Source organism: Amphiprion ocellaris, chromosome 8 (genome assembly GCF_022539595.1).
Source record: "Amphiprion ocellaris isolate individual 3 ecotype Okinawa chromosome 8, ASM2253959v1, whole genome shotgun sequence".
NCBI lineage: Eukaryota > Metazoa > Chordata > Actinopteri > Pomacentridae > Amphiprion > Amphiprion ocellaris.
In genome coordinates this window covers 31,905,809-31,917,888 of record NC_072773.1, presented here as the reverse complement: position 1 = coordinate 31,917,888, position 12,080 = coordinate 31,905,809, and positions in this window count along the sequence as shown.

The following is a 12,080-nucleotide window of genomic DNA, read 5'->3' as shown; positions in this document are numbered from 1 at the left end:
CCCCGCACTCCCTCCGTCTCCCTAGATTAAAACACACACACACACACACACAAATCTGTCTCTCTGTTATGTATCATCTACACGTTAGGCAAACGGAGCCAGCTCCTTATTGACTATCGATCCCGTCTCTCTCTCCTCTTCGCTGCACTGCCAGGCTGGCAGCGTGCAAGGGAGGGAGGGGGAGTCAGAAAGGGAGGGAGGCGGGAGGTAAGGAGAAGGGATGGGAGGTGGTGGAGCACTGCAGTGCAGATAAATAAATGCAGCAGTCGAGGCTGAGTCAGCAGCACACTCCCAGTTTGGCCCAGTGCCTCCATGAGTTTGATGTTTCCAATGGGGATAGCGGCTCCCTTGTTAAAAAAGATTATTAATGCTGATTTTGTTTTTTGTTTTTTTTTAAAATGCGGATATTTCGTGTTAAAATCACGCTTCTGGTCGACATGTGTGAGCGGCAAGGCGCCGGCAGCAGCGGGTGTCTCTGCGCTCCGGAGCTGTCCGTGGTGCTGGAGGCTGGAGCGCACAACCCGCGTCCGGCTCAGAGGCTCTCTACGCGGGGCTGCGTCCGAGGAAATCGGCGTTAAACGGAGCAAGAACCGCCATTAAAAAAAAGGAAAAAAGAAAAAGAAAGATGGTGCGCGGAGTTCGACCTAATTCGCGGAGAGCCACACCTACACTCCCCCCCTCTCCATCCCCTCCTCCTCCATCCCTCCCTGGGAAGCATGTTGCCACGGAGCATGTGCTTTCTCTGTGGGTAAACCTGAACGCGGCTAAATATAAACTTGCCACATCGTTTCCTCTTTTTTTGTTGCCACGATTAGCCTTTAAAGCAGAGGTTTTTGGCTTTTTATAGCCGACACGTGATGGTCACACTGAATATTATCACAGGCCTGATCCTTTAATCGCTAATGAAAGCATCAAAGCATTTACTCATCATCCACTGCTCGGCTCCTCTTCCTCTGTCCCACTTTGCTGCCTGCCCTGCTGGTAAATGTCAGACAGAATAGCCAGCAGTTAAAGTGTGGGGTGGGGGGGGGGGGTGGGGGGGGGGGGGGGGTTTCCTACTATCTGATCCCATTTCAACCCTTGACTGAGGTCAGAGGGTTGTGTTTGTGCTCTGCTGGTGTTCCCTCCCTCCTTCTCCCCCTTCCCTCACTTGGTCTCCTTTTTTTTTGTTGTTGTTTTTTTTTTTGCCTCCCCAGAGAGTCAGATTGAGGAGGGAGGATGGAGCCCAAAGATGGAGCTCTCCATCATGGCTATGGCCAGAAGCCAAGAACCCTCCAGCACAGCTGCACCCCCATACAACTCACATTTGTCAATGAGAAATGAGGTGGACACGTGACAACCCCCCCACATCCCTTCCCAAAACAGATATACACTAGAACCTTCAGCCTGCATCAGTTTCAGCCAGTTTCTCTCCACCGACCTAAGATCCAGCAGCCCCTCCTTCTCCGCTGAATCCTAACTACATTACTTACTGTATTCTCTGCCTGCCTCATTGCATAACCTTATCGTGCAACAATGTAAATGTGTGTGAACAAAGTGCTTTGCTATATGCAGTCTGCATTGGAAAAAGAAACAAAACAGATGTCTCAACACCCACACACTGCCTTTCTTTTTAAAGATTCCCCAAACCAGCCTCTGCTGAGGAGGAGCTGCCTGATTTTTTCCCCCAATTTTCCAAACAACAGCACCCACCTGTGGTCAACCTTGTGTATGTAAGAAATGTCCCTTTTTCTTCACGCAGATCCTGCCTCACTTACTCTTTGCATATCATTTACAAAACCTTTCATGCGTCTCTAATGTCAATACAAAAGGCTGCAGCCTTGTAATATTTCATTCTGAAATCTTGATTAATTTGAAAATACATTTGTGTGCAACACGACACCAAAGGCATAAAGGGGAATTTACAATGCATTCAGAAAACACTCCAAATCGATCATTTCAAGTTATGCTTCTCATTCTACGTTTAATCATACAGCAGAGAAAAAAAGCACAATCAAAAAATTAAGTAGGCATTCTTTGTGCATATTCTTATTGAAGTAAAAAAAAAAAAAATCACTAAAGCAGAGGTAACAGTAAGCCTGGATATAACTTTAGCTTTAAAAAAATAATTCTGATATTTCAAAATAAGTTGAAATAAGAAGTTAAACTTAATTACTTTTTTAAATGTAAAAGGTGCAGAATGTACCTTTAATTTGAGAACACCTCAGAATCATAAGCTGACCCATACTGTATGTTGCAGTAGAGGAGTCGTCTTCTTTTATGTGAGGTTGTCCAGGGTTTCTTAGACTTGTTCGGCAATGGAGAATTGGTTGAGCAGGTTTTCATGAAATCTGCAAAGCATAAATACATAACTGCAAGATACCTCCAATCTAAAATAGTGATACAGTGTGTATATCCTTTTCAGTTTGACTGAAAAAAGCTTTCCAGCCAGAAATGTTATTTGAAAATTTCTCATAATTTATACAATCTGCAGTAAAAACAAGAGCTATAACTTCTGCAATTATGCCTTGCAATTCTACAACACATCGGCAAAGACGCAGCTTTGGCATAATGCTGTTTTTCAGCTCACCCTTCTCGTTTGGTGCTGGCCAGCCACTCCACAAAATCTTTAGCCTTCATCTTGTCGAGATAGCGGGTGAAGTCGTGGGTGAAAGTTCCATCTGAATGCCTTTTGAAGTTTCGGATGATCCTTTGTCCCTTTTCCATGCGATATGAGTGCCATCTAGGAGAAGCATAGCTGATGAGTTGATCAGTGCTACACATCTTGTCACATATTTCAAATTTCACAACATTGTTTTTTCCAGTAAAAATGGTAACACTAAATAAATAGAAAGAGAAATTGACAAAGGTATGGAAGCTACTAACATCCCAACCTGCAAGTATCCAAGTCAACAGATTGACACCTAAAAATACCTTGACAATCTGGTTTTAGCAACAACCATGTCTTTAGTGCTTGAACCGAGAACAAGAACCAGCATGCACCACATGAGAAGGTTCATCCTCAGATCACCTAGTCAACAAGAACACAAACACGGTGTAAACCCCACATTTCATAAGCATGAGCAACATTTTATTGTTTAAGTTTCAGTCTGAATAAGCAAACTCACCTTAGGGAAACTTAACACGTCTCCAGTAAAATGTTGCAGTGTAATATTGATCAAGCCAGTGAGAAGCCCCTTTTTACAACCTTGATAGAACAACAGAATACACTGGGAGTGTACTAAACTGCAACTACTGGTTTTCCCTGTCGCTTTATGAGGACAGCAGGTGTCCCACTGTGACATACAGGTCACTTCCCACAGCAGATGACCCCGCTCCTCATTATGGTGGTTTGGATCATAGGTCTCTATTAGAATGGAGTGTTTTCTCAGTACAGGTCAACGGTCAGAGCCCACTCTCACTAACTAAGACAGTAGCAGGTGTGAAGAAATGTTCTGGGGTGTGACGTCAAACAACATGACTTCTAAACTGTATTGCTCACTTGTTTAAATTTCGTTCTGTGATTGCAATGCACAGGAAATATTTAAAGAAGAGCTAAGAACAAAACATGATTTTTTAATGAAGTTTAAGTTAAATTAACTAACTGAATAGCTGCTGTATTGCCGAAATGATGCTGCACAACGATTTGGTTGGGATGTCCTGATCTGAATATAATATCTGAAAATCTCCAGTTTTGCATCTTTATAAATAGAATGAAGATTTCACAAATCATAACCTGTTTTTTTTTAAACAGAGTCTTTAGCCTTTTAAAGACAATGTATTCTAGATCTGACCAGTCTACATAAAGTGTTTTGTTTTTTTTTTTTAATCTGGACCTGTTCTAATGGAATACCCAAAATCTAATCTAGATTTCACCAGTTTATACATTACGGTTTTTGATCAGGACCCGGTATGATGTGTTTCATACCACCTTCTTCTTCTTCTTCTGACCCACCTTCTTCTGACCCACCTTCTTCCTCTTCTTCTGACCCACCTTCTTCATCTTCTTCTGCTGATCCACCTTCTTCTTCTTCTTCTTCTTCTGCTGACCCACCTTCTTCTTCTTCTTCTCACCCACCTTCTTCTTCTTCTCCTTCTCACCCACCTTCTCCTTCTCACCCACCTTCTTCTTCATCATCTCACCCATAGATATGAATGAGTAGATAGGACACGCCCCTTTGAGCCTGGTGCTGGTGAGGCTAAGCTAGTGGGGGCAAAGTTTCAGTGGATTCCGTTGATGTAGACGGCGTGAAAACGGAAACAACAAGTATGCCGGTTCACTGTGCTGCATACAATTACACACTGCGTCGTACGATTGAGACAAGGAAACTTGGAATGGCTTTTCATAGGTAAGAATAGTTTTTGGCTCTTTTTTTCATTATGAAATCTTGTTGAGAGCTTCCAGTCTATGAGAGCTAACTAGTTAGCCACTAGCAAAACACTAAGGCGAGCTAGCAGCTTGACAAGCAAATACCAGACGATTAATAGTAGCTGCAGTATAGTTGTACAAGCAGTAGTAGTAATACTAAAAGTACAAGCAGTAGTAGTATAAAACAGCTGTTAGAGTCGTAGAAGTAGTATCAGCATTTGTAATAGTATTACAAGTTGTAGTAGCAGTTAGTGTACTAAAAACTACTACTAGTAGTAGTCACATTGCTATTACTACCACCAATACTACCAATAGTAGTTATAAAGCCTAACTCATGTATATCCAGATTATCATCTATGTTCTTCTCCAAACCCATTTTATGATTGGGATTACAGGTAGTTCTTTAGGACTGCTCTCAAATAATTGAAATGTTACTAAACAAGGTTATACTTATCAAATTAAATAGCTCTGGTCTCCAGTATATTGGCGAATTCGGTTCTTTGTACTTAATTTATTAGCATGATTTCTTTTTAATATGTTGTGTACAGACTTAATTAGTTCTCTGTCTACTTTTCTTACTCCATGTAGGTTTCCCAGGGACTATGGGATGAGGAGGAATTGGAAGTTTGTCGGCTTAGACCTGGTGTCATTCCATCAGTGTTAAACTTCCCGGCTCATCTTGGAAGAGTACGTGCCAGAAAGACCACGACCAAGCAGCCTTGAGATGTTAGGCAGCGTCTCCCTGAGGCGGGTGTCGACGGTGTTCACGGTCAGGTCTGTGGTAATCCCATCAAAAAACAAAACAGAAAAAAATCTAGATTATAAATCAACATGTAACCAAAGCACTCTGTGTATAACGCCATAGTATAGGATGTAGTTCAGAAAATGTCATAGTATAGTATGCTTTACTCAAGAATAACATAGTATGGCCTGTAGTTCATAGTACAGCATGTTGGCAAGAAAAACAAAACAAAACATAGATTATTATGTGGTTCAAAAAGCGCAAAATGATAGGATGTTGCCTAAAATTGTCATGTATGATATATGGTTCAAAAAAATGTCATAGTGCAGTATATTGTCAAAATAGTATGTAATTCAAGAAAACATCAGAGTATAATATGTCATCTAAAAAATGTCATAGAATAATAATTTCATTGCATAAGAAAAAGTATAGTAACTTTTAAAACTGTTCGAATTCTTATATGTTGCTAAAAAAAACAACAAAAACTAAAACAAAAAAAATGTCACAGTAATATGTCAATTAAAAAAGCCTATAGTATAGCGTGTCGCCCAACAAACATCATAGTATAGCATGTCGCTCTAAAAACGTCACAGTATAGCCTTTAGTCCACAGCTGTCAGTAGGTGAGGAGCAACACAAAAACAGTCCAAACGCTGGTTTCCAGAGGGTTAGACGAGAATTTATTTGAAAGAGTAAGTTTACAGCAACACAACATGAGGGGGTTAAAAACAAATGGGTGTTAGTAAAATAAAAATAAATAAACAGAACTAAAAGTGAACTTCATGTTGACATTGATGGGCATTCCAACCAGGAACAAAGTAAAAGATAATCAATACGAAAAAAAAAACTCTTCCTGTTCACCTCTTAAAACCCAAAAACACACCGCAGTAGCACCCTAAACTAAAACTACCAATGGGTTCCCTGTTTTCCTTTCTGAACGATTTAAAGGTCCCTCTCTATCTCCCCACACATCCACCAACCACTGGAACACATCTCCAAAGTTCTGCCGGGCCAGCTCAGCTTCCCCTCAGAAGAAGTGGCGCCACCTGCCAGATGAAGGAGCCTTTTGAGAGGCAGCTGGCATCGTGATTGGACTGTACTTTGGTCTGTTCCAATCCAGCTTCAGCTCCAGAGACGGCAGGCGGGACGAGTCAACGGAGGCCGGGTGGATGAAAGCATGCAGCTGAGTACAATCCAGAAAACAACAGAGGAGGAGTGCAGGGCCAGAACAAGCAGAGTAGCATCTTATGTCTCTTAGAAAACATCATAGTATAGCCTTTGCTATGAAAAAACGCCATCATATACATCGAATATTGTACAAATAACAAGTCAAAGGAAAGAGACATACATTGTAGAATTGTAGTAACTGTGGGCTGACTGATTTACTGATTATCAGTATTTTATTTTTTACTGATTTATGGTAATAAATACATTTAAAAATGGTGCTACTTTGGCTCTGAACCTTTATCTATCTGTGGTCGCTCTGTCTTCTGGAGTGATTTGATTGGTTATACATCACGAATAAAACTCCTTTAACTTAACATCTGTAAACAAAACAAAAACGTATCAACAAAGTTTTCTGTTAGTGTTTGTGTTCTTCTAAGTTTAACTCAAGATTTTAAATACTTTCATTTACTGCAAATGAATATCTACTCCAAATGTCTCACTAATAATCATTATCAGCCTTAAAAACCCACAAAACACCCCTCTATACTCGACCACACTTAGTACAGTCTGGTTCCCCCTTCTATAAATCTGCTTGGAATCTTCCACTTCCTGTTTGTCAAAGTGACCTTCTACCTGGACAGGTTTTGTTGGAGCTCATGCAACAAACATTTTGGGTAACTACACTTCAATATGGATGGATGACACTGAATTAGAGTCTGTTTTAATGAGACTGAGTTAAGATATGTAGCTCTGTCATTAAATAGTAAATTATTTCCCAGAATTCACAGAGAAAAGTCTGAAATGTTTGCTAGGTTAGCATCCCACATGTTCTTTGGCTCAGCTAAAGCTAACTCTCCAACTTCTGGATCTCTTGAGTTGCTTGTTGTTAAATTATCTTGCTAGAGGTGCTGAAGCTCAGAAAGTCTGAGATGTTTGTTCAGAATAAGCTCATTCTCAAGTCTGATCTGAACTGTCCTCTTTTGTTTGAACTTTCCCTAAACTTAGGAGTTAATGACAGAGCAGCACTTCCAGACTCAGTCTCATTTATGTAGAGATTAAACTTCAGTGTCATTCATTGATGTTAAAGTGCAGTTTTTCAAATGTTTGTTGCACATGCTCCCGACCAAAGCAGTCCAGGTGGAAGACGATGTGAAGAGAACGCTCCAGAGGATGAATATCACACATTTACATTGGAAATTAATGTCCTTTAATTAAACATTGTCATGCAAAAGTTGGATTTCCCTTTAATGATGTTCAAATTTTTGTTGAGTGTTTTGTTGATGTTGGTTTCTAAATGTTTTTTGACACTCGGCCCCAAAGATTAAAACCTTCTACGGCTCACAAGCTGCAACAATTCACACATTATCAACTATCTTTCTGACTAAACTAAGATAAAAAGTGAAAAACTGCCTGATTCCTGCATCACGAATGTAAATCTTTTTGGTTTTTATGACAGTAAACTGAATATATTTGGGCTTGACATTTTATAAACCAAAACAAGAAATGAATTACTGGAGAAAACGACAGATTAATGGACAAAGAAAATGTGTTTTCTAACATATATGGCTGAATTACTACAACATTACAAGATACATACAATTTTAATTCAATTTTATTTATATAATGCCAATTACAGGTCAAATTGTCTCAAGATGCTTTATTTTTATATTTTTTTGTCATATTTAAAATATGACAAAGTAAGAAATTTAAACCTCTTGACCTAATCCAATTTATTATTTGGTTTTTAAGAGACTAATTGACAATTCAAACTTTCTCCACTAAAATTAATAAACATGAGGTCAAATAGAAGGAACAGTTTTAAATACTGCAGTCCCACGATGACAAGAATAAAGTTTCTCAACAAAAACTAAATCTGCTGGTGGATTCCATGAAAGTCCTAATAAATGATAATAAAGTGTGATACTAAAGGTTTGTGGTGCTAAAAATCTCCAAGTAAAGATATCGAGTTTAACATATGGATGGAGGTTGATAAAAGTTGACCTCCCTTCATTTCTCTGGAGTCGACTCCATGGATTTTATGGATGGTGGTTAAAGACCTGCTCTTCTAGTCGCTGTAAAAAGTCACACCATCCTCGTCGACTTCAACACCTCTTCATGACAACTTGTTCTGCCTCTGACCTCGTGGAAACTCAAGAAACTCGGGAAAACCTGTCGAGACTCGAGGAACTCATCGAGACTCGAAGAACTCGTCGGGCGGGGGAAGGTGTGGTGGGCGGTGGGGGAGTAGAGGGGGGAGGCCGCCACCCACCTCCCCGCCTACTCTCCGCCCTGACTCCACCCAGACTCCGCCTTGGCTCCACCCATGTGGTCACTTGGAAACTACGATGACAAAGGGAGGACGAAATCATTTTATTTTCATCTGATCTGTAGCTCAGTGAGTTAAGGATTTGCCTATGGAGCTGCAGGTCGCTGGTTCAAGACCAGACACTTCTTAAATTTTCTCTAAATTCTGACAAAGACAAAGAAAGTTAAAGGCCGGTGGCGGGTCTCGAACCAGCTACCTTCCAGTTGGTAGTCTGTCTTCTTTTCCCCTGAGCTATTCGCTCAGATACTAATTCTTCTTTTTTTTGCGCATTTATCATCTATTTTTTGTCGTTTTCGAGTTTTTTTTTTACTCGAGTCTCGACTCGACCGTTTTTCTCAGGGGGTTGGACTTCAGGAGGGTTGCTGGAGGGTTGAACCCTCAGTTCCAAGACTTTCCAAGCCTCCAGACCTCCCGAGTCCTCAGGATCTGAGCTTTCACACAGTCTGAGGGCTGAAATTTTCTAAGTCCCACAGTAGTTCTCTGTTAGATTGAACTTTCAGACAGTCCAAGGACTGATATCTTCGAAGTTCCTGAGTAGTTCTCTGTTAGTTTGAACCTTCAGACAGTCTGAGGGCTGAAATTTTCTAAGTCTCACAGTAGTTCTCTGTTAGATTGAACTTTCAGACAGTCCAAGGACTGATATCTTCGAAGTTCCTGAGTACTTCTCTGTTCGTTTGAACCTTCAGACAGTCTGAGGACTGAAATCTTAAATGTTTCTCAGTACTTCTCTGTTAGTTTGAACTTTCTGGTTAACAGAAGCCTTAAAACTTGTGACCATGAGTCTTGATTTCACATTTAGACCATCCATCTGAGTTCTTCTCAGACTTTCACCTGTGGGTTTTTTAGAAATCCTGAACAAACTTTGATTCTCTTCACTGAACAGTAAAGTTTGTGGAGATCAGAAGGTAACATTAGTTTGATCAATGCCTTCAACTACTAGTAGACTTTATCTGGAAAGCAGTTTTCTGAAATGAGTTCTTAGTAAATCTGTCCACAATCAAACCAAGAACATAGAAAGAGGAAATGTTTGAAGAAACAACTTGATGTTTTCATTTCAGACTAGAAAACACTTTAAGGCCTTCATCTGTTTTTGCTCTTTTGATCATTTTATTGTTTCTTCTGTTTAATTTGATCTTCTAAAGTTTAACTGGTGCCCTTTCAAAGCTTTTGTCTTTTTAATGTTTGTTGTTTTTTTAAATGTTTTATTGGCTTGTTTGAAAAATTTCCTTTTCTTTCCCAATGTTTAATTTTTTGATTAAATCTTTAAGGTTTTTCTTTTGAAATGTTTACCACCTTTTAATGTTTAATTTTCTTTTTTAATGCTTCATTGTATTTTCTGTTAAATTCCTATTTAAAGTTTTATTGTCTTAAGATTTAATTGTCTAATTAAACATTTAATTTTTTAATTAAATGTTTTGACTTTTAAAGGTTTAATAATCTAATTAAATGTTTTGTATTTTTCTAAATGTGTAATATTCTTGTTTAATTGTATTTTTTAAATGTTTAATTATGTAAAATATTTCATCTCTAATGTTTAATATTTTTGTTTAAAAATTTGTTTAATTTCATAATTACATGCTTTGTATCTTCCATTTAATTATCAAATTAAATATTTTGTCTAATATAATTTAATTGTATTTAATGTTTAATTTTCTTTTTTAAAGTTTTATTATATTAAATATTTTTTTCCTTTGATTTAATTGCTTTTTTACTGTAGTTTATTTCTTTAATCTTCTTTTTCTGTCAAGATTTTAACCCCAACCTTAAAAATAATACAAACCCTTAAATTACAACGAAAACACTTCTGTTGTCACAATCATGAGTTAGTCAATTATTCAGTTTATCAATTCAGCTTTATTTGTTTAGCACCTTTCACATAGATCACAAAACTAAACAAGCAAAGAGAAAAAACTATGCTAAGACTATGATTAAAACTCAAAAACAAACAAAAAAAAAGATTTAACATGGTAATAAAATATGTTGTGTCCAGGGGATGGAGGGAGTTTATTGAAGTCTTCTTGGGCTCACATGGGAAATCATTTAAAATATAAACTTGATATTCAGTCTAAGGAATCTGCAGAGCGACAGAAGAACCAACAATATCTCCTGTTTTCTCCTTTTAATGAGTCGACTCTTCTTGCGCTTTCAGACCAAAGAACTACAGACTCTTCACAACCTGCTCAAACTCTTGGTACAGGACCTCACCACACGGGTCAAGAAGGTTTCCTTCTCATTTCTACTCTGAAGCTCACCTTCTCCTGCTCAAACTGCTGACAAATGTTTCTGCTGCTCCAGAACTTCCTAAAAACTCTCAAAGTCTCTTCTGCTGCAGGTTGCTTTGTAGAACTGTTCCAGAAAACCTCACTAAACCACATGGAGGGGCCTCAAGATAGTCGTCTAAATGAAACCATACAAAAACCAAACTAGTACAACCCAAACGCTAAAGTCTCCTGCAGCCTACCAGAGAACCTCTGAGAACAGAGAATCAGGACAGGAACTCTTACCTTCTGGACAACCAACGTTGGTTCACAAACAAGAATACAGAATGTGTCTGACCAAAAACCTCTGAAGACTCACTACAGCCAAGATAAAGACACAACTCAGCTGCACCAAATCCACTAATCACTGCAAACATTAGCACCATGTGCTAACTGTGGCTAAAGAACCTCATTTACCAAGACAACTATCCAGTACAAAGCCCTAAAACACACCAAGAAACACATTAAAGACGATTTTACTGCTGGAAGCTGCAAGCCAACGCCTAAAGAACAAACTAGCAATGGAGCCAAACTCGGTTCACTGGTGAAGAGAATCAGAGGAAATGTTTGTCTGCAGCTAAATAAAGCAGGAAGACACTGAGCTGCTCAGGTGTTCCTGATAACACCAAGCAGCCACCTGGACAGCCAATAGGAACACAGCCACCTGGACAGCCAATAGGAACACAGCTTACTGGAAGTCCAGAGGGCTGCCTTAGTGAAGGAAATTTAATTTAAAGTTGAAGCAGAAAGTTAACAAAGAAAGTTGAAAACCACCTTCTGATACCTGAAATCTCTGAGTTTTCACACAAAGAACACCTGAACATGTCAAACTGGTTCCATAGTAGAACCATCATTGTAAAAACGTCATAGTATGGTGTGTTGCTCAGAAAACATTACAACCCGGCTGTCAGGGGACAAACATGTAAGAAACATGAGAACAGAGAGAATCCAACCAGTAGGTCACAGTTTATCATCCCCCAGTCATCTCCTGAAGTCCATATGGTGAGAGACATCAGTATCTGGTTGTTAATTTACCAGAGGATGCTTATAATCATGCTGATGTGGTCTGTACTCTACAGTATTTTAGTGACTCAATAAATGCCTAAGTTGTTTTTTTAAAATGCTTTTTAGTTTTTAATAAACATTTAATAGCCTATATGTAATCAATAAATGGCCTTTGCCTATCTTAAGAAAAATTCAGTCAGAACTCTGATATGTTAACAGTACTAAATAAATCAAT